Source organism: Nipponia nippon, unplaced genomic scaffold (genome assembly GCF_047370975.1).
Source record: "Nipponia nippon isolate SJK-2023a ecotype South Korea unplaced genomic scaffold, ASM4737097v1 scaffold_7, whole genome shotgun sequence".
Taxonomy (NCBI): Eukaryota; Metazoa; Chordata; class Aves; order Pelecaniformes; family Threskiornithidae; genus Nipponia; species Nipponia nippon.
The window spans coordinates 34,753,130-34,778,711 of record NW_028262391.1 but is presented as its reverse complement, the minus strand read 5'-3'; the positions used below and the strand labels follow the sequence as shown (position 1 = coordinate 34,778,711).

The following is a 25,582-nucleotide window of genomic DNA, read 5'->3' as shown; positions in this document are numbered from 1 at the left end:
CAGCAAGAATAAATCTTTAGTTCTTGGTATAGATCACGCCCCCTCCAAACAAGGTCCCATGCCAAACAAGGTATGGAAATAGTTTTCAGCTTTGCAGTTTTTTTGCAGGTTATTTTATGACAAAATAATGGGCAAAATACATTTTTGGTTCTTCCTGTGTATGAGAAAGTCGGTGAGAAACGTTCATTCTCTCAAGTTGGTCTGCAGAATGGCTAATGCTGGCCAGTGGCATTATGGCCTTCTGACTTCAGGTCTCAGCAGCTGCAGCTTCCGTCTCACACTGTTACTGCTCAGCCCACTCTCACTTATAAGTTACAAAGGACTCGGAGACAAGCTAGATCAGAGCCTTGAGTAACGGTGATCATGTTCACCAGGATTTATGTTCTTGTAATTGCTGCCTGTTAAATGGATACTCTGATGAACCTGCTGGAGTCTAAAGCTCTCAGTACCACCTCGTTGGTTCCTGCCAGATAGGATTTTTCACTCATCTGCCACCTGCTGCTTTGCAGCTCTGCCACCATGCCAGGATCAGCAAGTGGTCCCAGCTTTTGGGTGGCGATCCCAGGAGTACGGAATACTCTCCAGCACAAAAATTGAGGTCATTTTCTACCCTGTGCTCCAGCAGATACACTTCTAAAAGAATACTGCTGTGTTTGCTGATCGTTTTATGGTTTGTTTACTTCTTGAGTATGTAATATTGTTGGGGTAATGTTGTTTTTAATTAGTTGGAAGAACTATTGTTTCAGAAGGCTGAATGCATTTGCTAGCAAGGGGTCTTTATAAATACAATGAATAGTATTGGTTATGCCTCCACAGATGGGTACTGACAGCTGCCAGCCAGCTCTGCCCACACTCAGAGTTGGACTGGACCCAAGCCAGCACCAGTTCAGAAGCCATATTAGTTGCATTAACACAACCCTGGGCCCAAAAGCCTCTTGGAAAAATCTAATCTGAAAAATGGGAGTGCTTCTGTTCTTCGAAGAAGTCTCATTTGTTATAAGTTATTCAACAAATATGCCATAAATTTTCATTGTTTCAACTGTACAAAGTGACAGAACACAGAAAATAACCATGAAATACAGAAAGAACCAAGTAAATTACCAAAAAATTATCAATGCTATCTACAGATGAAGATATGCTGTAAGTGGAGACAAGAAGGGTGATCACATATACAAAAGAATGTTATATATTCACATATATACACAGTAGCTATAAGCACATACATGTTATACACATACATCAGATCCCCAATTTCTTCGGTAGTCCCTTTTTTACACCTCCCTGTGGAAAGGCATTAGAGACACAATGTGAATGGGACAATTGTGCTCTGTCCGTGTCAGCAGAGAAGAGAGCGAGCTTCCAGAGCTTGTCACTGCACAGGAGAGCCCTTGGTGGATAAGCACCTCCAGCAAGCCAGAGGGGTCAGACGGAGCTGATGGGGGAGCATAAGGCCACCCCAAGAGCAACACTGGCTGCTCAGGTCCTCTGACAGCACCAGGTCACCACCATTCTCCCAGAAGCAGGACAAGGAAACATGATGCAATTCAAATTTCCTTCCTCTCAGGTCCATGCTGCAGGTTTGCCTGTAATTACTACTTTGATCTAGTTCTTGGAGCAGTTGATCTGAGTCTCGGTGCCTGATGTAGTTTACAATGAGAAACTAAGCAGCTGGAGACTGAAGCACATGTGTTTTCTTCAGCTCTGAGAGCTGTAACCTCTACTTGTTTTGCTCTGGAGTATTTTATATCTACAGAAGTGTAGATTATTATGAATACATACAGACCAGGATAAACTATCCCATGCATGTGTCTACTCTGTTCTCTCTCAGTAAGGAAATAACGCACTGCTGGAGTCCAGACCTTCCTGGCAGCTTGGAAGCCATGATAATACAAGTCCTGTCTAAAGGCAAACATCTGGTATCCTCATTATACAGAGCTTACACTTTTCTACAAAGAACAGGGAGGCAGAAATATGTCTCCACATCAGAAAGGAACTATGACTGTGCGCCAGCTCACTCTTTGCAGATCACAGTATGGATACTCCATGCCAGGACTAATTGTACCACAACACGTGTTCACTCTGTAAAGGAGAGAGCAGAGGGATCAACAGAAGAGACTCTTGACTTAGGGGAAAATAAAGAATGTGGGTGGAACCCCATCCTTGGAAACACTTACTACTACACAGAATAAAACATACATCAAGAGGATTTACGCGGTAGGCTCAAGGTCTCCTTCCCCATTTCGTTTTCTGTGCAAGTGTAAATTACCTTCTATTTTTGAGAACGTTGGGATTATAAGCATCCGGTTCACGGTGTTTACGTTACTTTTGCTGCCCAGGAAGCATTACATTTTTTTGGGCGGTTTTTTGGAACCTGTTTTCCCCCTTTTGGCTCCACTAGAATGCTCATACTGTTATTAAATTCTTGGTGTAATGTTTCCCCAAATCAGAAAGGTAAGCGGAGATAACACAAAGGCAAGTTTCATGAACACAATCTTTAAGAAAAGCAGTATCCTACAAATCCCGCAACAAGCGCTTATTGGCACTTCCACTGATATAAATAAAATCTATTGGGTTCTCGGAAAAACAATCACTTCAGTCTTGTTATCAGAGGACAGAATCTGGGTCAACAGATGCATTTTGGATATGCACCAATTCTTAAATGATTTAGTATTCTGATCTGTGGATACAAAAAGCAATTTCCTACATCAGCAGTACCCTTAGCACAGTGTGCAATTTCATCCTACCACCTACACTGTTGTAATCATTAAATGTTATAAAACATCTGATAAAAGAAAAAAGATTCTGATAGATGACTATAATGTAAATCAGTGCTTTGGATTATGGTGTGATACTAGTTCAGTTATTTATATGTGTTTCAACTAAAAACATCCAACTGGATTTCAACTATCACAAGATTAATCTCACTAATACTTTATATATACAGATGGTCAGACAAGAAAAATTAGACAAATATGAAAAATTAATAAATTCTTCTTGTATAATATAAAATATGATTTGTCTCCTAGAAGATTATAGCTGGAGCTTCTAGTACCAAGAATAACTAGACTAACCAATATGGGCCCTCTGCTTTGTGGGAAGTTTTTCATTCTGTCCCAGCTCAAAAGTTATTGTAAGACACAGGAGATCCACAGAGCACACAAACACGATACAAAATACAAAGCATAGGTTTGCTTTTGCCTGGATATAGCTTAGTAACTAATGAGAGTTATTTATAGCTGGAGTTTTATTCACATTCATCCAACAAGTTCCAAAGACAACAGCAGGACAGTTCCATGAATTACATATTTCAGCACCATAACCTGCTATCTGAAAAGATACTTTGTGTCAACATACCCTGGTCAGCGAATTTAATTAACCTTATACATCCAATAACATTTGCGGTGCCGAATAGAGTGTCATCATTGAGCAAAGGCAGAGGACCTGAATTCAGGTTCTACACGTGCCACCTATTGTCATGGTTTACAAATTAGTTTACACATTTAAAAACACAGAGAGGTCTGGACAGAAACAGGTGCCTGAGAGACATACACTCTAAAGTTCATCAAATTAAAGACCTTGATTCTCACAACCTGTGGCAAAACAGTTGATCTGCTAGAAAGAAGGAGCATAGCCAGAGCAAACATTTCTGGCAGCATGAGGATCAAAGAGGTCTCAGATAGCCAGAAAAAACAAAGGATGCTGACATCAAAATATTGGCAGCTTTCATTGTTGCTTTTCTTTCCAAATAAAATGGGCAAAGAAAAAGACTAGCTTTCCCATCCAAGCTCAATTCTCCAGTGAGCAGCATTCTGTAGCTGTAATTATAATCTTGTATTTGTGTGCATACTAACTAATTTCCCGGGCAAGTTACATTTCAGCTTGAACATGTTGGCATGTAGAGACCAACCTCAATAACAAAAATAGGTGCTGAGTTCAGCAGCCTGCAGCTTTTTATAGTTGACCTTGCAGCTCTGCAAGATAGTGACTCTGGGCTACTTCATTATTTCAAAGAAAGAAATGTGACTCTGGGAGTCTCATGGGGACTAACAAGACCCCACAGATAAGTGGCTTCCCGGCCAAGTTCTTTTTGTTTGTTTTATCTTGGTCATTCTCAGTTCAAAAGTATTCTGGTCCTCTTAATATTCAGCATTCTGGCTGTGATTGGTGGAGCTAATCTTGCTTGCATAGTTTCATTTACTCCATGGACTTTTCCTTAGTTTATGCAGTTTATTATGCAGCTGGTTGCATTTGAACTCTCTTCCATGTTGCACTCTGGACACAGCAAGTAACCATCAGTGCAATTAATCATATTTCAATCTGACTTCAATCCCCCAAATGATTAGAGCAATAAAATTACATATATAGACTAAGAACAACAAATAAATGCTAAGCAGTTGCATGACAGTCTGATTCTGTTGATCTACTTATCTGCTTGATTGTGTGACTCTGGCTATTAGCATACCCAGCTGGCTGCAAATGTGTAATGGAAAAGAAGTATGTATACTTTGGTACAGTTCCTTCTCATTTGCATTTGAGTAGCAAGAAAGTTAAAGAGAACTATTCGAACTTTCTGTTAAAAGTCTGACTGCAGCAGGAGCTAGAGCTATTTGCTGTTGGCTGGTCCGCTGCAGATGCAAGTGACTGAAAACCTACTCCTCTCCTCCACCTGCCCCCATCAGGAGAAGCTCTGGAAAAGAACAGATTTCAAACAGGACCAGGACCTGGAGCACCCACACTCCTGGACTCGGTAATTTACTTATTTCCACCCCCTTTTTCTGCATCATTAAAAAAAACCTTGAAAACAACATTAAAAAATGCTTTCCAGTCCTGTTGATGGCAAAAGAAACCACATCCTCAGTCACATAAGTAGAGAGACTAGTCACTCATATAATATTCACGTTCCAGTATGCTCATGGTGACAAAAATCCTTGCTTAGTGTGGCCACACCAAAAACTGAAAAAGGAAAGGAGCAGCACCTTCACTGCTTTTTTACAGAGTTATTATGAACCATTGCTGACACCAACCCCAAGCTTGCTGGCAAAAGATTAATTATGGACGTACCACATAAAACACAGAGAGAGCTAACTTAGTTGGAAAATAATATACCTCCATGTTCTCTTAGAGGATTACCATTATGAGAGTCCCAGTTAGGAGAAACGTTTATCTAGTGTGCTCGCTGCCTCCAGAAGAGGGGCTTCTCAGCTAGCAGGCATGTGGAAAGGCATATTTCCATTGTCCAAGCTCACAATGTTTCATTTGTGTAACACCGAATCCCAACTTAATTAAATAGCTCCAGAGACCAGGCAAATCTCAATATACATGGGGAAGTGGTCGAACAGCCCCATTTACATGTGTGTCACAGCTCACCGGGTATCGCTCCAAAAAGCATCTGTCTCAACAGTCTCATCTGATTCTTACAAGCAAGCTACACTTTGCATTTTTGAATTTAACAAAGATCACACAGCTGCCAACATACTATCAAAGCCTAAAGACCAAATAAATGTTTGGCTTCCCTCCAACCGTCCTTGCTGTGGTATTATTACTGACAATAGAGCCAGAGCAGCAAAAGCAATGAGATGGCAAATTTACACATGTGCCATGTTTTTATACATTGTCTACATTTGCTGCTACAAGACTGTAAGCAGAACACTGGTGAGCATCTTCTGGTTGCAAAATCTGACCTATTTTAGGGCTTTATGAAAGCTGTACAACGTTATTAGTGTATAAAAAACTGCAGATGGGCAAAATGATCTAAGGAAAACAATTCAAAGGTGTTTTGTTTATTTTCCCATGTGGGCAGTAGAAATAGATCAGAACTCTATATTCTCAGGGCTGCATTTTGCACTTTTTTAAGAAATAGTGTAATATCCATAAAAACTGGAGACCCAACAGTTGATGTTTCCCTTGGCATCTGCTCATTCCACTTTAATACATGCATTCCCTAGTCCTCGTGATAGGGGCAGCATGCATATATCCAAGGGGAGAATTTGTATCTGACCTGTGTAGGGGAGCTCTGCTGCATTTTTCAGCTCAGTTAATATCCCAGCCACCCTCTCATCAAAAGCCAATTGCATCTGCAGATAAGAAGCCCTTCCTATAGACAGTACTATAACTTCTTGATCTGTATCAGATGATTAGGATAGTGAACAAAGACAACTTCTCCTTTACTACCTCTCTTGAGCCAGAGGCTGGAGGCAACTCATGACATTACCTGCAGCAGAGCCTAGGCCCAGTCTTGAAAAACACTGTGTGTGAAGGCCTGAACACTCACAGGACCCCTGCACTGGAGGTATGTCAAGCATGTAGCACCTTGCTGCTCTGCCCACGTTATCATGAACAGCTGTGCTTTGGTCTCCTTCCCTTCACTTAAATTCAATCTGTATGTAGAGAGAGGATGAAGACAAGGCACAGTCACGGCCTGAGAAGGCAGCAGTATGTTGGCATTCCCACTTCCAATCTCCTGTTGCCAACGCACAACAAGGCAGTGAACTGCATTTGCAATTATCAGGCTCTGGTGACACAGGGTGAGTCATTTGGCACGGACCCTCCATCTTGCCTTGCTGCAATCCCCCCGGTACATGACACACCTGATTGTTCATAGATCCCATCCCCTCAACCAAGCCAGGCCTGCCAGCTAGCCCCTCCGTCTTCGGGACAGAGGGGGCTTCTATTCTTCGCCACTGCTCTGATTTCCAGCTCTTCCTTCCCCCAGCTCTCCTCACTTTCAAATCCCCCACTGATTTAAATGCAGCTTGCCCTAGGCTTGCAAGCTGTAAAGACACCCCCTCCCAAAACAGAAAGAAAAAGCCAGAACAGTGTTTTTGCTCACAAGGTTGCATTACCCCACACTTCAGAGTCATTTCACTGCATTTTGGGAGGAGGAGCTCTTTGAAAGAAGGGCAAATGGAGCAAAACAGACTTGGGTGTTGCTGGAAACATTTGCTAAAGACATCCCATTGCCCCGGTAGGTTTTCAAGCTTGGGATTTTTCTTTTCCCCCCTCCAAGGCTTCTTTTAATATATTCTTTCTTCAAAGTTTGTGCTATCTGTGTAATTTTTCAATCAGGGATTAGAGAGGATTAAGTCCTTGCTAGCCTGTGTCTCCCAGGGAGTGCTGGCTTTACATGCATGCTTTACACGCATTTCCAGTGCAAGTGCTCACACTTGTCTCAATAGACATGAATAGTGGCTTATTTTCTACACTACAGAATAAAGTCAGGACCCGCCCAATTGTATATTTAGCTCCTCTCTGGTCTGTCCTTCATGTCCTTCACCTTCTGTGTTTTTTACATAAAAAACACTTCATGAAGTAATTGCCTTCATATTGTGCCAGCTGCCTCAGATGTGAGGGTGATTTACAAGCAACACTAAGCTCCAGCTACATGATACAATGAGGTCTCCTGGGTCCATCACATACCTATGCCAGAAGGAAATTCCCTATCTTTTCTAGGTTTGTGGATCCAAAAAGTCTACTTACTCTTGTTTGATCCAGGGCATTCCCCCCTCACATGTATATTTTCCAAGAATAATGCCAATCTAACACCACTTCGTTTTACCTCTCTGCATTTCCTCTACTATATTCATGGAAATTTAACTTGACTCTATTGGTAAGCAATACAGAAATAAACAGCAAATAATTTGTTCATGGACAAATTCAGTTTCACTTGTATTCTATGCCACACTTCCAGGTAAGCATACATTCATGCCAGCTTCAGCCAGCCAAAATAACTAACAGTATTAGTGACAAGGCAGTCAAAATACCTAATTCAAGCCCACCAGAGCTGCTGAAGATATCCTCTAGTCACTAGTTCACATAGAAGCCTGGCCTGCTATTCCTACATTGCTCTGGTTAGCCATGATGTCTAGATTAAACCTGATGTATCCTTATCTGCAGACATACCCACAATTCTCTGTTTCCCTGATGATATTTCATATTTCACATCCACCGTAATCATACTCAGCAGGAGTTCATTAATTAGGTGCAATTGGTCAAATAAAATCACATTTGTGTATTATTGCCTGTCCTGACTAGATAAGTGTATATCAATTCCTGGACAGCTCAAGTTTGTTCCACATGGAAACTCCCAACAGCAAATTGAACAAACAAAACATTTGCTGAAAATGACCATAAATAATATTAGAATGGCCAACAGTAATTCCTTGAAGCAACGACATATTCATAAAGAGATCTGCATTCATCTATAGCGACTGGAAAACATTAACATCCTGAAAAAAAAGAATTTAAGGAGAGTAACAGCACTAGCAGGAATTAATGATTGTGTATCTCTTCCAGGCTTCTTCATAAATTAACATAAATATTAATTCAAGAACATGATGTTTTTAATAGTAGAGGAAAAAAGAAAATAATAGTTTAGATCATAAGTTAGGGGGGAAAAAAAAGTTGCTCTGGTTATGTTGCCCAGACTTGAATTCCTTTATCATTTGAGATCCTTATTAAGTCACTTGCATGGTATAGATTACAGTTCAATCCTAAAATTCCTCTACATTTATGTTTCTTATGTTTTTTACTTTGATATCCTGCCTGTTTTAATGAAGAACAGGATGTGCAATAGCTTGTTACTTACGGCAGTACTTTGACAAGGAACCTGGATCTTAATAAAAAACAGGAAATAAAATCCTTCATATTAAATCAATTCTTTAAAAAATAAGCATGTGAATGTCATATTTAAGATTAAAGGTATTTCTCTTTCCAGGAAAGAATCATAATAAGGTGGGCATGTGGCTATTTCAGAAACTGCACACATTTGGTAAAGAGCTTATAGAAAACAGTGTCAAATCCCATATTGAACCCAGCTGCTGGTACTTACTTTTTGATGTAAGGCTTACTTCCTGCAGATATACATCAAATTAAATTCTTTACTAAGCTCACAATGGTGTTTTCCCTTTAAGCAGAAAGGCAATACTTACCTGAATGAAATATTATCTCTCTTTAATGGGTTTCTACAGTGAAGCCACATTTTACATTTAAAAAGGTGCAGTGACAGTAGGAACGAAGAGAAGCTTGCTGTCTATTAAATCAGTTTATTTTCTCAAAAATAGCTTTAATGAAGCCAATTGGGGTTTGCTACACCAGTGACATATGCAGTGTCCTAAGAGCAATTTTGAGAGGACTGTTCCTATACCGTCACTTGGCCAATACCCCAGGGTTTGTACCACTGATGATTTTAAGAGCATTCCTCTGAAGGGAACGTGGAGCGTTGTAATGGCAGATGCACCCCAAAAATAAGGGTAATGGACTGAAGCAAAGGAAATGATTAATACAGATTAATACAGGTTACATAGTTTTCCAGGCTTTGTTTCGAGGGCTTGAAACATTCAGTGCTTTTGATTGCAGGAAAGAATTCCCACTAGATACAAACCAGAAAGATTTAGTTTCTAATTTTGATTCAGTAACATCTGCAAATGTGTTTCTGGAGTGATAATACAGTGTCTCCTATCAAGAAAACAAATGAGTGAGGAATAATGGAACAGAATCAACAAAGAGGTACAATATGTTTTATATTCAGCTCCCTCACATACTGTCAGTCTCCCTTGCCTTTTGGATGTATTTATCGGTAGATACAGGATTCTTAGTAGATGTCAAACAGTTATAAGATTATTCAAGTGGAAGTTAATATACAGAGCAGAACTCACTGATCGTTGTATTAGTCAATACACACTCTCTCTGTGGCCCTTAATTTAGACGATAGTCCATTTGAGAGCCCAGATATTAATCTAAAACGGTCTAGCGGTGATGTGAGAAGCAGCACGTAAGCAGTATAACAAGGGGCAGGAGCAAGCTCAACCACTCTAAGCTAATTTTCCAAAATTCCCAGCAGAGCCTTAAAGTCTAAGGGTGTGGAAGGCACTGGACAGAGGTCCCTCTAACTCCATTTTACGATAGTGCTTGTCTGAACTTTTTTCCAGATGTGGTACTTCAGAAAGAAGATGGCTGGCGGGTGCTGTGAGCCCTCAACACTGCTGTGTAACTACAAAAAAATAGAAACGATGAGAAAGGCAGTGCTTCCACTGAGAGTCTCTCACATGCTGAAAGATTTTAGAAGTTTAAAAGGCATGTTCATTCTTAAAATAGAGTTGATCATCTATAAAAAAGCAAAATAAAATCCTTTGGTAGATTTATGCTTAGTAGTTTTCTGGGCATTTCTCTTCCTAACACTGCTCAAATCAGACCTGGCTGTTAAGTGGGCTCTTCCCAAATTGAAACCTGGCTCAGAAACTCTCAGGCATACTATATTTGGGTTCCAAATTAATCTTTTTGCAACCAAATTACCTCACTGTGAGAAATGCGTATTTCTGACATTAAATCTTCATATCTTAACATTATATCAACCCATATTAAAGCTACATATCAAGGAACATTCACTCACAAGTGATATTGTCATTCTATTAATCCAGTCCTTTCAATAAGAAATAAATTGTCAAGTGTCAAGTTCCTCCTGAAAATTTTGGGTCCAGCTGCAATACGAGGTCAGCTGATGGGAGCACTCGATATTTGATGGACCCATCGGAACTTGCCTGTTTTCACGCCTAAAGCCAGCGCTCTGCTCTTAGCCCGGCATCTTTTGAATAAGCACTACTTTCACAAGTAACCTTCCCGAAGCATTCAGGCCAAGCATTCAATGAAGGTATCAGTAAAAGTTGCTCACTAGTTGTTCGTTCATTTTTATCTAGCATTGACAAAGTCTGTCAGACCAGACCAAAGCCCAAACGAGCATTCTGCAAGGCTCTCGTTACTAATATCACTGAAAAGCCAAAGCAAAACAAAACACCGTAATGATGATAACTGCCGGCTCTGATTTCCAGCAGAGAAGTTTTGCCAGACAAACTGGATAGGAAAACCGAAAACATCACGTAACTAAAATATATTACTGAGATTTTCCCCATTTCACACCCGAGGTGTCTCAAAACTACTCTCATTTGGAGTTTTCTCAGCATAGCTGTGGCACTTTCACTGGAGTGAAACTCATGGGAGCATGAAGGCCAGCTGGGTCTTTCCTCTTTACGTGTTAGTTAACTTTACCATTTCTAGAACTAACTTACCAGTAGTGCTGGCTTCTAGCTGCAGCGGAGACAAATGCCAGCTGGGCATAAATGTGCATATGGAGCCAGGCAGATTTATAAGGGCCTGGGGGCTTTTTGTGGATGAGCGGTTCTTAGCATAACCCAGCATCTCTCCCTCCCTTCCCTGCACAAATTGCTTTGCTCAGACCATTGTATGCAGTTGCATTTCTATACAATAAACAGCCGACGAGGAGGCTGAGATCTGGCAAAACTGAACATTGGCTTCACTGCACAATTTTCTTGGGTTAGTTTGACTGATAGAGCAGACTTCTCCCAGCCCTATGGGTGTTTGGCTGCTTATCCTAGAGGATTTCTGATAAGACTTCTCTAGCCACTACTTATCTGCTACAGACAGCCATTTTCCACCCTCATAGCTACTTTCTCCTGTGTATTTACTACTATCATGGCTTCTACAATGCCAAAGATGCCTGAATATTTCTTTTTATCTCTCTCTATGTACATATGTATGGACTACTGCTAAAACAGTAGCCAAAGCTTTCTCAAGGTGGTGCATGTATGTCTGGTTCCCCATCTTCAGCCTAACTTGCAGTGCTTTCTTCCAAGCAAGACCCACTTGCTTGAGCTAATCTCATTTCATGTCTTCCAGATAGGCTGCTTGCCATGCACATGCCTGGGCAAAGGCAAAACTTAAGGCTTCTTGTGGCTCACAGGGGTGCAGGCAAAACCCTAAGCCGGAGCCCCACAGGGCAGTATTAGGCAGAAGCACGATTAATGCAACACTGCCAAGAAAAGAAAGCCCTGGGGAGGATCTGTGGTGAAATTCACCCAAAAATAAGGGAAAAGAGTAATTTAGAAAAGGCTAGGGCAAAATTGAGCACAAACAAAAGTGGCAGTCCCTGCTAAACCACTGACACACTTCAAAACAGTGGAGGATATTTTAAAATTTTGTAAAGCTTGACGTGACCAAAGTGGTATCAAGCAGCTCTGGCAAATCTTACTCCTGTTGCATTTCAGTATCACTCTAATTTCAGCTGTGTGCTTGCAGCTTTTGTGCCTATGACTATTTTCTGAGCAAGAGAAGCTTTAAACACATTATGAAGGTCCTTAGCACAACAGGAGATTCCTATCAGTAGACCACATGGAAACCCAGTGGCAAACACCCCTTCCAGCACAAGTCATAGCAGAGCACCAGCAACTTACTGGGATCAAGCAGTCCCTGTACAAGATGTTACTCAGCAGGGACAGGGCAGTTACAAGCTACTCGGATTGTTTCTCCACCACAGCAGCTGGTGGAGAGTTCTTCAGGTAGACTGAAGAACTATGTAACCTGATCAGAAATCCCTTATAGTCTACTCGTTGGTATGGATAATTCGATTACTTATTTCAACTGATTTCAGTCACAACGTAAAAGTGAGAGAGCATTTTACCCAGAGACATGGTTTTCACAAAGCAGAAGATAAAAAGAAGTATTGTCTCCCACCAAGACTACCTGGTACAGCACTATGAGCTCCTTGGCAGGGTGCAGAGCCACAAGCTCTGCGGCTCCCAGCCCCATCCCCGGCAGAGCTGCATCCACCCACACACCAGGATTTGCTTGTGGGGCACCACATGCGAAGCTGTTAAGCTCTGGAGTAGAACCGTGTGTGAAACTTTGTTTGTGCATCACAGGAGTTCACAGAAATGTTTTTCTTTGGTTCCAATGCATTCAATATGGGCTTGACATCCTGAGGTTTCATGCTGAAATGAATCTAGACATCCAGAGCGGAGCATTTGACAGAAGAGCTCAGCCCAGAGTCACGCAAAGCTGGGACAGTCATGTAACTCGCAGATATAAAATGTAATGTTTTCTTTTATACAGCAAAGTATGCAGAACAGGTATTATTACTTTATTGCTCACCAGACAGTGCTCTGTACATGGTGCTCAGGCAACTTTGAAAACCATTTGACAAATTTCAAAAGACTTGAAACCACGGGAAAAGTGAAGAGCCAAACGCACATCTTTTTGACCAAACACTCTCATCAGTGCTACCACTGAACTGCTCAACCAGCGCTAATGAAGCTAAGATGAAGGTGCGGCCCTTTAGAAACACTACAAATGGTTGCCTGCCCTTTAGGAATTTGAAAAGAAAAACCCCACTATAAAGGTAAAGCAAACAAACAAAATGTTAAGTTTCCTCAATGGAGCGCAGCATTTCCTACTCACCATCTCTTGCCGCTGCTTCCAGGCACCTCCAGTTCCTACAGTACCACCATGGCCTGGGGAGCCTGCTACTTGGGCAGCAGTAGTATCAATAGCTACCGAGGTTTGGCCACATCTACCCCGCTCCTTTTCTCTTTCCCACAAGCCCATATAAAAGTAAAACAACAACAAAAAGACAACTATCCATCCCCAACCTTACTGATGATTTAAAAGTGAAGACATGAAGGTTTCATAAAACAAAAAAATGAACAACAACCCAAAATGTAGGTCAGATGAACTGAACATTATGTCATGAAATGTTTCATTTCAATACTTAATTATTAACTAATAAGCCAAAAGTTATTGCAAACCCAGATGAGACTTTTCCAACATCAGCTGTTATGAAGTTAAACTTAGGCAAAACTTTATTCTACCTCCTTTAAAAATAGGAAATTCATTAAGCAATGCCCTAAAGTCTTTTATTTTGGATCGTATTATCTTTTTGCAGGAGACATTCCATGAAATTATTTCCAGCCAACACCAATTACATTATATTTTTCTCCCTTATCAAACCTAGAAATGTGCTGTTACATGGGAAAGAACAGAAGATAAAAGAGAATTTTCACCTCTTTTACTAGAAAGTATCCCTCCACTTAGCTGACCAGAAAATTAGAGGGATCAGTAATTTAAAAGAAAAGTACTCCTACCTGTATTAATGCTTCAGTGCACACCTCTTAGTGTGCTTTGCAACTGCAATGAAAGCAACTTCCAAGCCATTAATAATTTTTCTTCTCCCCTCCTTGAAACTAGTAGGGTAAAGCACATTGGTTTAAGGCCTGAGACTCCCCCCATGCCCAGGATGCTTTACTAAAAAAGTTTGCTAAGCCAGACTTCTCTGTACCATGACTGATGCGTGTTCTTAGAATAAAGACCATCTTCTTAGAATCTACTTTTTCCTCTTTCTGCAAGAGGCCATGTATGCTAGATGTACCTATTTCTGATTAAAAGAGCTTTTTAGCTGAGGTAGGAACATGAAATGACCCTGACTGATTTCCTGTGTGTTACCACCACCAGTTTGTGACTGCACAACTTAACAAAGATGAAATTAATGTTGATTTGAGGAACCGGTCCATTTTATCTGAAGAAACCTCTGAAATATATACATTTCCTTAAGAATAATCCTTTAAAGGAAAGTGCTGGAAAGAATAGTGCAGCGTGTGCAAAAGGAGGACAGAAGAATTAGCAAACTAACTTAAATTTGGCCTCTGGTTTTCTCAAAGATGAATAAATTTCCTTATATGATCCAGTTTCCACCATAACCATTGTTACCCAGACTGGCCCTGAGATATTCTACACCATGGTAACAGAAATACTTTGCATTACTTGCTATTATAGTAACATGCAGAGTACTCTGTCTTCTTCCAAGCTGAATTCAAGACAGTAACTTACTTAAACAACAGAAATCATTGGTTTAGGATTGTTTATTTTTTAACTAAATGGTAAATTGAATTTTCAATGCTATCTTTTCCAGAAAAGAAGAAAAAGATACAGACATCACAGATAAGAGAATGCAGCAGAATTACAAAAATATATTAACTGCTTCATCTGTAAAGCATTTGAAGATCCCTAGGTAAAAAGCACTTGCTATTTTATAACAAGTCATAGCAAGAAACAATGGTTACAGACCCTCATTAAATGTACTCGAAGCCTAACCTTTGTAAAAAGAAAAAGTTTTCCTAGCCTGTTGTCCCCCCCATAATCTCTATTTTCACAAGCTAACTTATGTGAAAGTTATTAACTGCCCTATTTTCATGACAATTTTACTCTGTATGTTTTGGCAGGTGAGCTAACACAAGTAACATCTTACAAAAATGTAAGTGTTTACATTAACTTCATTCTTATCTGTCTACACTTCAGTAACAGTTCTACTCGTAGATTTCTGTGATCTATCATGTTGCATCAGGAAGCCCAGCTATCATCATAGCTAGGCAGATAAAATTAAAATGTTTTTCTACCGTTACATCTCACGCAGAATCCCATTCAAAGGCAGACTACGGAGCACACTGCAGGACGGTGCTGCTTGGTGCCTCAGAACATGTCCTTCTCACATTTAATATTTTGTATAAAACACAACATTTGAACTTCTACTTGTCTATTTTAATTTCCGCAGGTTCCTAGCGAACAAGAGGAGTTATGGTGGATGTATACACTGGAGGAACCGAGACAGGCCTGTGTGACTGCACTTCTGCTACCCAGTTCGAGTATTTAGATGCACTTGGCCACTAGATGGTGCAATGAAATAAAAATAAGGGCTTGGAACTCCACTGCTTAATGCTGGGTATCCTGAAAAAATCGGTTCCAAGTATTCTTAGTCCTCATTTTAGCTGATAAACATCATAAATATTGTATAATCATGCATTTCCATGCTCTCATTACATTAAAATAAATTAAATGCTACTATTCCTTCAATGTTACTGTTACAAAGGCTTCTTTCGTGTATTTTGAGGACCCCCCCATAGTAAATACTTCAGGCCTAAGTTTTCAGTATTAAGGTATCTCTAAACAGAAAACATACAAGTAGTTCTTAAAGTAGGCACTGCATTACCATGACTAGCAGCACGTCCGGGAAGGGTTTCCCTAGCTGGAGCCTGGCGGGTGTGCTGCCTGTTAGGTGTCACACTTCAGGTGGGACTCAAGCCACAGAAGAAAGAAATCTGCATAACTGTTAATGGCACATAATTCACATGGGTCAGTCGGAGCTTCTGTACCTGCCTCCCTTGGCATAAGCAAACTGGAAAGCGTCCACTATTCACACTAATGTATGTGGAAGTATCCCAGTAAGCATTTTATTGTACTGACAACTCTTACAAGAAGAAAACAGGCCCTTTGGCATCCCTTTAATGAAAAGTGAGAGTGCACTTTCTTTTACTGTGCTCTGACGCTGCTAAATATGCTTTCCCTATCTATGCATGCATCAGCTGGAAGCACAGGACTCACATGAGTAACCACCTTAAAGCTACACCCCTGAGAACAAGTTATTTGAAAGGCAGTAGAAGTCAGAAGGGGATAAACCCGGAGCTCAGTTCTGGCACCACTGTCCGCAGCAAACAACACGTCTCTCCCCCCACAGTCCACTCAATTCACTAGTGTCATTTCACGGCAAAAGTACCCTCATGAAGCAGTTCTGAAACCACACTTCTCTTAAACCTACACAGGTAACGAAGTCTGCTCTCTGACACCTCAGAGCTGGCTTTGCAGCAGGGCACCGGGGGAAAACATGCTCTGGCTTTAGGCTTACCAGCAGCACCATGCAGCTTTGCAGGAACTTGGGAGCTGCTCCATGCAAAGTGTAGCGCTGCAACACTTTACCTTCCCAGTCTGACATCAAATTTCACATGCAAATCAAAGTAGTATCTTTCTAAACTGTAGCAGCTGAGGAAGGTGACAGACATAGCTTTTACTTGCAAACATCTTCCTCAATAACAGTCAGAATGTGGCCACGGGAAACCTTTGCATCTCTAGCTGCCTAGAGTTTCCCTTCTGATTGGATCTAGTTGCACAGATTTCTTTAGATGCTTCTTTTCAGGTTATTTCCTTATATCCTCAAACTTCACCAGAATACCTGGCAAGTGTCAGCCCATCCTGACGTGCAATCCTTACTCCCGCTGTCTGTGCTGCTGGAGCAGTAATTAACATACCAGGGCAAAAATGATCTTAGCCATTCTCAAAAGGTGACCTAGCTTCGAAGCTTGCTTTCCTTCTAGCTTGTTTTATTTCAGACGCCTCATCCAAAATCCCATTTGCCACTAGAGGGCACCTCAAACCAAGCTGTCATTTCATATTGGTACAATTTATAAAGCCGGAGGGTTACATCCAGCCTAGAAAAAGTTCCTCAGGCTCCTATCAAATGTGCACAACGTATCTAATATAACTTTTCTAATGGTTAGACAAACATGAGCTTTAAAGAAGTCTCCTACATTTGGAGAGCCAAGCTGGGTCCAGACCATGTCTAGCAAGTCTAAAACGAGGCTGTAGGTAGTAAAAAATGTCTTGTTTTGTTCAACATAATTTGCACAAAACCAAGAAGCAAACTTTTTTACTCACTATTGTTTAACAGATTCAGTCTTACTACAATAAACAGTACTTTATTTGTTTGCTTTTAACTCCTGAATCGGAGAGATTAAAAAGCATGAATCAGGATTGAAAACAGCTTGGAAATAAATCTTACCAAAAGGAAAGCCTAGAACCGATCAAATGCTACATGAAGCAAGACTAATCTGTTCATGTTTAGATAACTGATGCCCTAATTCACCACAAGCTACTTGCTGAGAGCTGCCTTACTTCTTAACAACTGTAGGTGAACCAGTTTTGTCCCATGTATTTGATGTCATATTTGCCAAGTTCTTTAAAAGCTTGGAGTACAAACGCATGAAAGTCCTGCCCAAGGAGTGCCACAGTCAAAAGCTAAGACTTGGGAAAAGCAAAGATTACTTCCAAAGTCTAGATGACATTTGACTTCTTGTCACTACATAAACAAGGAGTTTATTAATAAGACAGCAGGGCAGGTAGGTCACCTGCCAGCCTTACAGAAGTGGGAGAGATCAGCTCTCCGTGGTCCAGCAACATGAACAGCAGTTACCCAGTAGGCTGGAAATGTTAAATAGGCTGGCTCTTACTTCTTGAGGGGGAGGAGAAAAAAGAAAACACAACTGTTTTCCTCCTGAAACTGATTTTCTAAGCAGCAATAAGTACCTTTAGAAGCTCAAGCACACACTTTAGTAGAAAGGAGAACTGTAAAATACACTGAAGTGAAATGCTGGTGTGAACACAGCCAAAAAGCTGGCAGCTGGTATCACTGTTATGTGACTGCTTTCTCTCTGTTTATTTTGTCGGGGACCCACCACATTATCTAATGTCTATACATAGAACCAGAAAGTGTTCAGTCATTGCTGCTTTTCAATATTGCAAATTTTGACACGTCACCTTTATAAAAAAAATGAGGCAGAAAAGGAAACTGCTGAAAGTGCAGTGACAATTTTTCTAAGTCAATTATGAAGCCCGTGGACCCATCTAAAGTGAGTTATTTTCAGAGTGAGGCACCTTACCTTAGTAGAACGTACTTGTTTCTCAACAGCATATCACCGAAGTGCCAGTGCTGATCAAAATGTCAGTATATGACAAAACTCATACAAGATTTGAGAGTATGTTCTGTGTTTCCACACTTAATCCAGAAAGGGTTCCCTAGAAGGGAAAACAACAAGCTGTTAAGATTTTAAAAATATGCAAAACACATATGGTAGTTTTATCTACAGAAATATTTTATACGTTCTGTAAACCTGCTTTAAATAGGCATTAATGTTTACCAAATCAAGTTGATTTAATTTTAAAGGCTCAATCAACATAAACCACTTAAAAATCCTATCATTCCAGATTATTAAAATGGAAATAACTTCTTAAAATCCAACTTGTGTTTTGCCATATGCTTTGTAGATGTACTGTTCAGCCTCAATGAATGCCAAAATTAGACTGGTCATTTTTACTCACTGGTCTCGAATGCCAGCAAAACTGGACTGAGCAAATAAACAATCAACCCTGCAGAAGAATGGTTAACTGAGAATCAATTCAAACTTTTCATGGCTTAGTTTACTTGGCTTGTCATTTGAAGGAAATCTGCTCATTCAGTTGCCAACACAACTTGATTGTCACTATGGCAATATTTGTTTTCTAAGAAGACCTAGCTTCTACAGCTATGCGACTACATGAGGCTCCGTTTTAGCTGTTGTTGTTGTTTTCAAGGCAATTAAAATGTCAATATTTGTGAAAACTTGAAAGCATGCATTGTGAAGGATTAAAACCTGGAAGCAAGTTACAAGATATAAGCCCCTAGTGCTTTCAAAATTCCATGATATTTTGAGGGCTGAGTCTCAATTTGTGAATGCCCTGGGTTAGCAATATCTGAGCAATTAGTCCCAGATCCACCGCCTGTGGATATATGGGATATGCTCACATTTTGCAACAGAATAAGTTCCTTAGAGTTATCTAAATGACTGTTCAGTATTAAACTTCCAGGATCCACTTGTTACATTCATGAGTAGACTGATATTCAGATTAGCTTCTACAAAACCTGCTGCCACCTACATGACTTTCATCAAACTTCAAAACAGTTTGATTCGATGCTTTCCAACAGCGCCCCTTTAAGTTAAGTGTTGCCTGATCACAAGCAGGAAACTGAGTAATCCCAGGCAGGGAGATAGCCGTCTGCTTATCTGGGAAGGCTTCATTAGAATAGGTAGCTGCATTTTGTGGCAGAAATCTAGTTCCAATTCCAAATGAAGTCATTTGAACAAAACGCAAAAATCAAAACATAGGGCTCAGGGGAAGATGTGAAATGTTTTCAGTATAATATCACAGAAATAAAACTTAATTTTGTGTGCAAGCTTGCCAGTTTGCAACTTGAAGGCTGTTGAAAAGTGATAACAAAAAAAAAAAACCAAAACACGCCCAGTTTAAATGTCAACTTTTTTGAAAGGGTCCCCATGGAAAAAATATTAACTATCTTCCCCTAAAACTTCAACTGCAACTGGGCTTCAGAACCTATATAATCTTTCTATCAACTTCTCTTTCTGTTTCCCACTTGTCCAGAGCAGAGAGCTGAGAACAGTGCTGGGCATCTGGGGCCCTGTTAGCCAGGTCCCACCACCATCCTCCCAGGAAGGGCCGCACAGCAACCTCTTCTGCTGGAAGGGATGCAGATGGGGAAGCCTGGAAGGAAGCAGCTCTTTAGGAAAGAGCATGCAAAGTTCCTGCAGAAAGCATCTCCAGAAGGAAAACCTGGGAGGCCATAAACCTGAGGGCACATTAGAAGGTTTTCAGAAGCAACAGAAGGCCCCAGAGGAGAGGCAGCTTGGGCAGAGTCACCAGTCCTGCTGCCCTGAAGCACTGTAGGTAGGGTTGCATGCACAGAGCAGTGAGCCTCCCTTTAACTGAGAAGACACCCAGAAACAAAGTTTAATATCCCCCTTTTTTTTTTTTTCCCAGAGTAATTCTGGAAAAAAATATCTTAATAAGTCTGCAACATAGAATTACCCATAAATTGTTGTTTCCCTGCGTTTTTGTGCATCCCATATCACAAGAGTGAGACCCTGTGATGCTTGATGGCAGCCTGGTCCACTACTGCTGGTTAAAGAGGTGTTCCACATAGATAGGCAGGGGATTCACATTGCTTCTCCATGCGGATGGAATTCTGAGATTGAGTGTTGTTCATTAGAAAGGTCATCATAACATAACCCAGGTTTTATATTCCCACTATAGGTGCTGGGGTTGCGAGTGGAGGCAAGTGCTCTCACGTCAGCAATGAACCTCAGGACTGGAAGTGAGCTAAGAGTGGCTGGAGTGGCTGCCTGCCAGTACTAATATGTTCACAAAGGGTGTTGCTTCAGCTTCATCACATGCAACTTTTACCATAGATATAAAACAACAGCACTGCGCAGTCCTTCAGAGATTGGGCTAGCCTTGCAGAAATCTTTACAACAGTAAAAGATGCTTAGGGCCAACAAAAACATCGTTGCACACATTTAAAACTTCAGAACACATTGGTTTCTTGGCCAAAGGCCACAAGCCAATTGTTAAACATGGAGGAAATTGTAGTTTAAGAAAAGACCCAAGCCAAGTTGTGCTCAGGTCTGTCCAACTTTATGAAATCAGAGTAGCAAATAACAAGATTTGGGCCTAAACACTTCCATTGTCTTTATGAACACAGCATTTAACGAAGGTTTCTGGGGAGTGCCAGTTCCCCCCCTTATTCTCTTTACTTCTGCAATGACGTACCTATAGTTCTATCCTATGACCCAAAGTGCGATGATACTGAACACTGCATGTTTTCAAACCCTAATTAGGGTGATTGCAAAATGGTATAATTTTGTTTTTCTACAATACAGCAGAAAGTATGTGCTTCTGAAGAGCTAGTAAATTGTATATAGACACTTATTTAAAATATGCATTAGCCACTCTCCAAGCTGCAACTTTGCTCCTGACAGTGCAAGCAATACATTTGGGAAGTCTGATGCAGCTCACTTAACTGGTTTTTGCTTTGGGCTGTACCTGAAGGCACAGGCTTGCCTAAATAAACACTCGGCTGGCTCTCATTCCCAGGAGATCTGCAGCACTGGATATATGTTTCCCTATAACAGTAGATAGTTTTGGTGAAGCCTTATAAAGAAATTCTGAAATCAACTTCAATAAACGCAGTTTATTTACTGGGTTTAAAATAAACCAGTTGATTATTACCAACTCACGCATATTCTCTTCCTGCCAAGAATCGGTTCTGCCACACCCAAGTTTCTCCCTGATTTTCCTAAATTCAGGACAATATTGCATCAGACACCACATAAACAATTGGTCAGGCAGACTTTGCTAGATGTGCAAAGATGTCCAGATGTCACCAGTCAGCTGGTCACTGAGCTACCTAAGTGTATAACAAGCATTCCTGCAATTCATCTGTGCATTTTCTACTATTAAAACCTTATCCATTTCAGTTCTTGTGGTTATCCAAGAAGTGTGTAATTTTCCTGTCTCACCCACAGTAGGAGACTCAGCACAGCTTTGTCTGAACAGTATACTACATTCACCTCTTTCAATTTTTTTTTTAAAGTACTAACATAAATGCAAAAAAAATTGGGCAGATACTTGAGGAGCCCTAGCCGTGTTTCTACCATACACACCGGTGGCCGTGATCTTCCTGTAAAAGTTTTAGATCACACCCTTATCTCTATTCAGTTAAATTTACTGCTTCAAAGGAAGTGGGCTTTTGGGGCTAACCATTTCCTATAATCTCAACAAAGAGAGAGCAGAGATGAAAAGTCTAAAATTTTGATCCAAATTTGAACCAGACCTTATTTGCAGTTCAAAATCTAGCCAGCTACTTTCTTCAATTTCTATTCCTGGTTGTGGCTAACTCTATAAGAAAATCAGGACTGTCTTCAGAAAATTACCAGATTACTCTGAAAGATCAAAGATGTTGGTGCATTTCAAAGAAGAATCCCAAATGCTTGTTATCATACCTCCAAATCTGATATTCACCTGTCATTAGAGAATGACAGAACAAAATATCCTAATAGATGAACACTTTGCAAAAGATCAATCCTTTAAACAAGACAAAAAACCTAAACCACACCACAACTGGCTTTGCAGATACATTTGCGATCTCATTATGGTTATTTAAGCTGAACATGTAAATTACTAAATCCTTAACTTTCGGAAGGAAATCACGGAAGAATAAAAATCGATTTAGTGATATAAATACTGGAAGTAATAAAGGCTTCATGTGACGTTTGACCTGATAAACTGTGCTGCTAAATGATTCCTCGTTTCAGAGCAGTGATAGCATGGTTTGGCAAGTAAGAGATTGCTTCCATACCGTACCCACGGGTAAAATAATTTATTCACTGTAGACTGAAGTCAGACTTTTGGGAGAAGAGTCAGTAAAAGGGATCGGTCCCATACACATTTTTCTAAGTCTGCACCCATCCAAAGCATGCAGTGATTCCTCTGATGTGACCCAACTATGCAAACCAATAAACCCAGTCGATTATACTCCTTGAAAATGTAACTTAAGAAAATCCCTACAGTTACTAGCTTTTTTTACAACACTCCTATCTTATACATAGTGGTGGAATATAGAAAGATGCTTTAGAGTCTCTTGCAATATTGGCTCCATCCTGTCATGCTTCTCGACAACATCAGAGAGAAAAAGGTTAGAATTTTCTTGACAAGGTGGGGGGAGGGGGGTGGAAACAAAATAGTAAAAAAAAAAAGTAAAAAAAAAAGTAAAAAGAGTAAAGAGTAAAAAAAAATAGAAAGGAAAAAAAAAAAGGCACTATCAGATGCAAGTCAGTAAGCAACAGGGCAGGAGAAATTGGGAGTTCAGTAGTATCAAGCCAGAAGGAGGGCATAGGACCAGTACTCTAGGGTTTTTTTCTCCTTCAGATTTATGCAATCAGGAGCTTATATTCCCCAGGAGGCCCTAAGTACTCCTTTCAAGTGTAAAAATAGCACTTCCAAAAGGGAATAGTTCAGGAACAAGCCAGTCCTACAATTCAGTGGAGCACAGTGTGTGAACTCTTAAACAAGCTGGCCCCCAAACTAGTTCTCCTGTGCCCACAAATCCTTTTAGAATCCTGCTGTGGAACAGCGCTACTACACACGTACATATGGCAACCTCTAGTCAGGATGAATTTCTGGAGAGAAAATCTGTCACAAGCCAGCACTGAGGCCAAACTTCCTCCTTGTTCCCAGATTATTTTTATTTCTATCTATTTCTGCATTTTCTGCACATGGATCTTATGCCTCTTCTTTCTCCAGCTGCATTTAAAAGCCAAATTCTAGTGGATTTCAACAGGGAGTCTCAAAAGAAAATGCAATGTACCCCCAATAGAAGCAGCAGAAACAACTCTTAAAAAAAAAAAAAAATCCCTTAAAGATTCCCAAATATTTTCTTCTCTTCTGAAGGTCATAAATAAAACAAGGGGGCAGTAGGGTCTTTACCCTCTTAAAACTTCTTTCTAGAGGTTGACCAGATCTGTCAGTTTGAGACTATTTATTTATTTGAGGGTTTGTTAAATACTTTGAAACATCTTGTTAGTGAAAGCCCTAGGGGACGTGTAAAGAAGAAAACGTGTTAATTTAAAAAAAGTGAAACCTGTGCAGTTAACCTTTGATCAAATGCTGAAAAAGTTCAGTTTCATTATGTTGACTGAGGAATTACAGCACTTGACGTGTGCACACAATAAGTTTTATCCCCTAAGTTGAATGACTTTAATATTGAATTTTACAAACGTTACAAGCTCAATACTGACATTCTCCCCATGTGCAGGAGCAGCTAGCAGAGATGTTTGCCATGGTAAGAGGAAACGGACCGAGAGCTCCACCAAATCTGTTAAGGGTTATGAGCGCCAGCCACATGGAGCCAACTCAACATAACGGAGCATCTCTTGTGACACTTTTGCCCAAACGCATGAGCGTTGTGGTGCTCCTTGACTGTGTGTCACTGGCCTTCAACTGTCACTCCCTCTCTGCCCCCTGCTCGCAGATGGGGTACTCCAGAGCCGCGTGTCAATACAAACCCCCATGGCAAGTTCACAGTGCCACTGACAATTTTTTTTTTTTTTTTTTTTTTTTTTTTCTGGGGGGTCAGGTATCTTACATGGAGATGATATGAAGAATGAGACATTCACACTACAAATCCTGATCCAGGTAAGAAGTGAAACCCCACTGACATCTTTGGGACAAGCAAAAGTTTAAGTACTATTTTACACGACACCATGATGCCTAACTGCCTTCATACTTGAGATCAAAATTCTTCCTGAAACTCTGCTGGTTTTCTGGTCAAGCTTTTTACAGTTATTGGTGAAGCCTGAAGATAAGAGTGGGAGAGTGAGAGCAGGCTGCTCACAGAAGGGTTTCTCTGTCACACTGCAGGCCAGGACTGCGCCCATACAGCAGGGACTGCTCCATCCTGCCAGCCCCCCAGCTGGGCACACAGCAGTATTGCTGTCTCAGTGAGCCCAAATCTTACAGCCACGTACTAAGTACAGAAACAATCAAACACCACCTAAAATGCAACATCCAAACCAGGACTTAGCTCAAGATCGAGGAACACTTCTATGGGCTGTAGCCAGCTGGCAATCTGAAAACCAGGAGAGCTGCTCATATCCAGAGTTAATCCAGCCCCCAAAGCAATACTGCACCACAGTTATTGGGAGTTATGACTAATTGGGGCTACTAAAGCCCTTTCAAAACCAGCCTTTGTTTTTCACACTCATTCTTTCAGAATATTCGTGAAATATCACCCTGGAGCGGACTGCAGATACCTGACCTTAGGAAGGGCGCTTTAGAGCATTTATGATGTGTTAAATAACACTGTACAGACCTGCCAAGCCGTAGTTTTTCTGTGCCACGCTAGTAGGGAGCTCCAAGTCAAACAGCAAAGCCCTAGCACTATTTCTTCCTCTCATTCAGCACTTACCCGTCTGCCTGCATTTGGTATCAAGAGGCTTATGGAACAGAAACCAACCATCACAACAAGAGCAAAGGAGAAACTGCTGTTTTACAGCATTTCAAACATGCTTTATTTTGCTTTTATTTTTTTCCCTTTTAAACAAAAAACAAACACACACAAAGGCTTTTTGCTTTTAAAGAGAAAATAAATATACAGAAAGGCTCTTTGAAGGTCTGGGGGAAAATACCCAAACAGAAAACAACTTTGGATCATAAATATTTACTAAAACAACTCTGTGGCTATATGATGTCTTTCAGCTTAGGATTTCAAAGTACTGGTTCCCATGGTGAGCATCGTACTCTGCAG

The 25,582-nt window shown here is 40.6% G+C and overlaps 1 long non-coding RNA gene across 1 annotated transcript in view; it reads right to left on the bottom strand.

The window, feature by feature from the left end:
* Window positions 1–267: 267 nt before the first annotated feature.
* The window catches only part of LOC148050997 (uncharacterized), a 29,287-nt gene continuing 3,972 nt past the window's right edge, over window positions 268–25,582 (bottom strand). Inside the window, exons 2-3 of the long non-coding RNA XR_015700727.1 lie at window positions 18,327–18,462; window positions 268–2,079 (exon numbers count right to left, since the gene is read on the bottom strand). This is a non-coding gene — a long non-coding RNA (uncharacterized LOC148050997). The remainder of the gene's footprint in view (window positions 2,080–18,326; window positions 18,463–25,582) is intronic.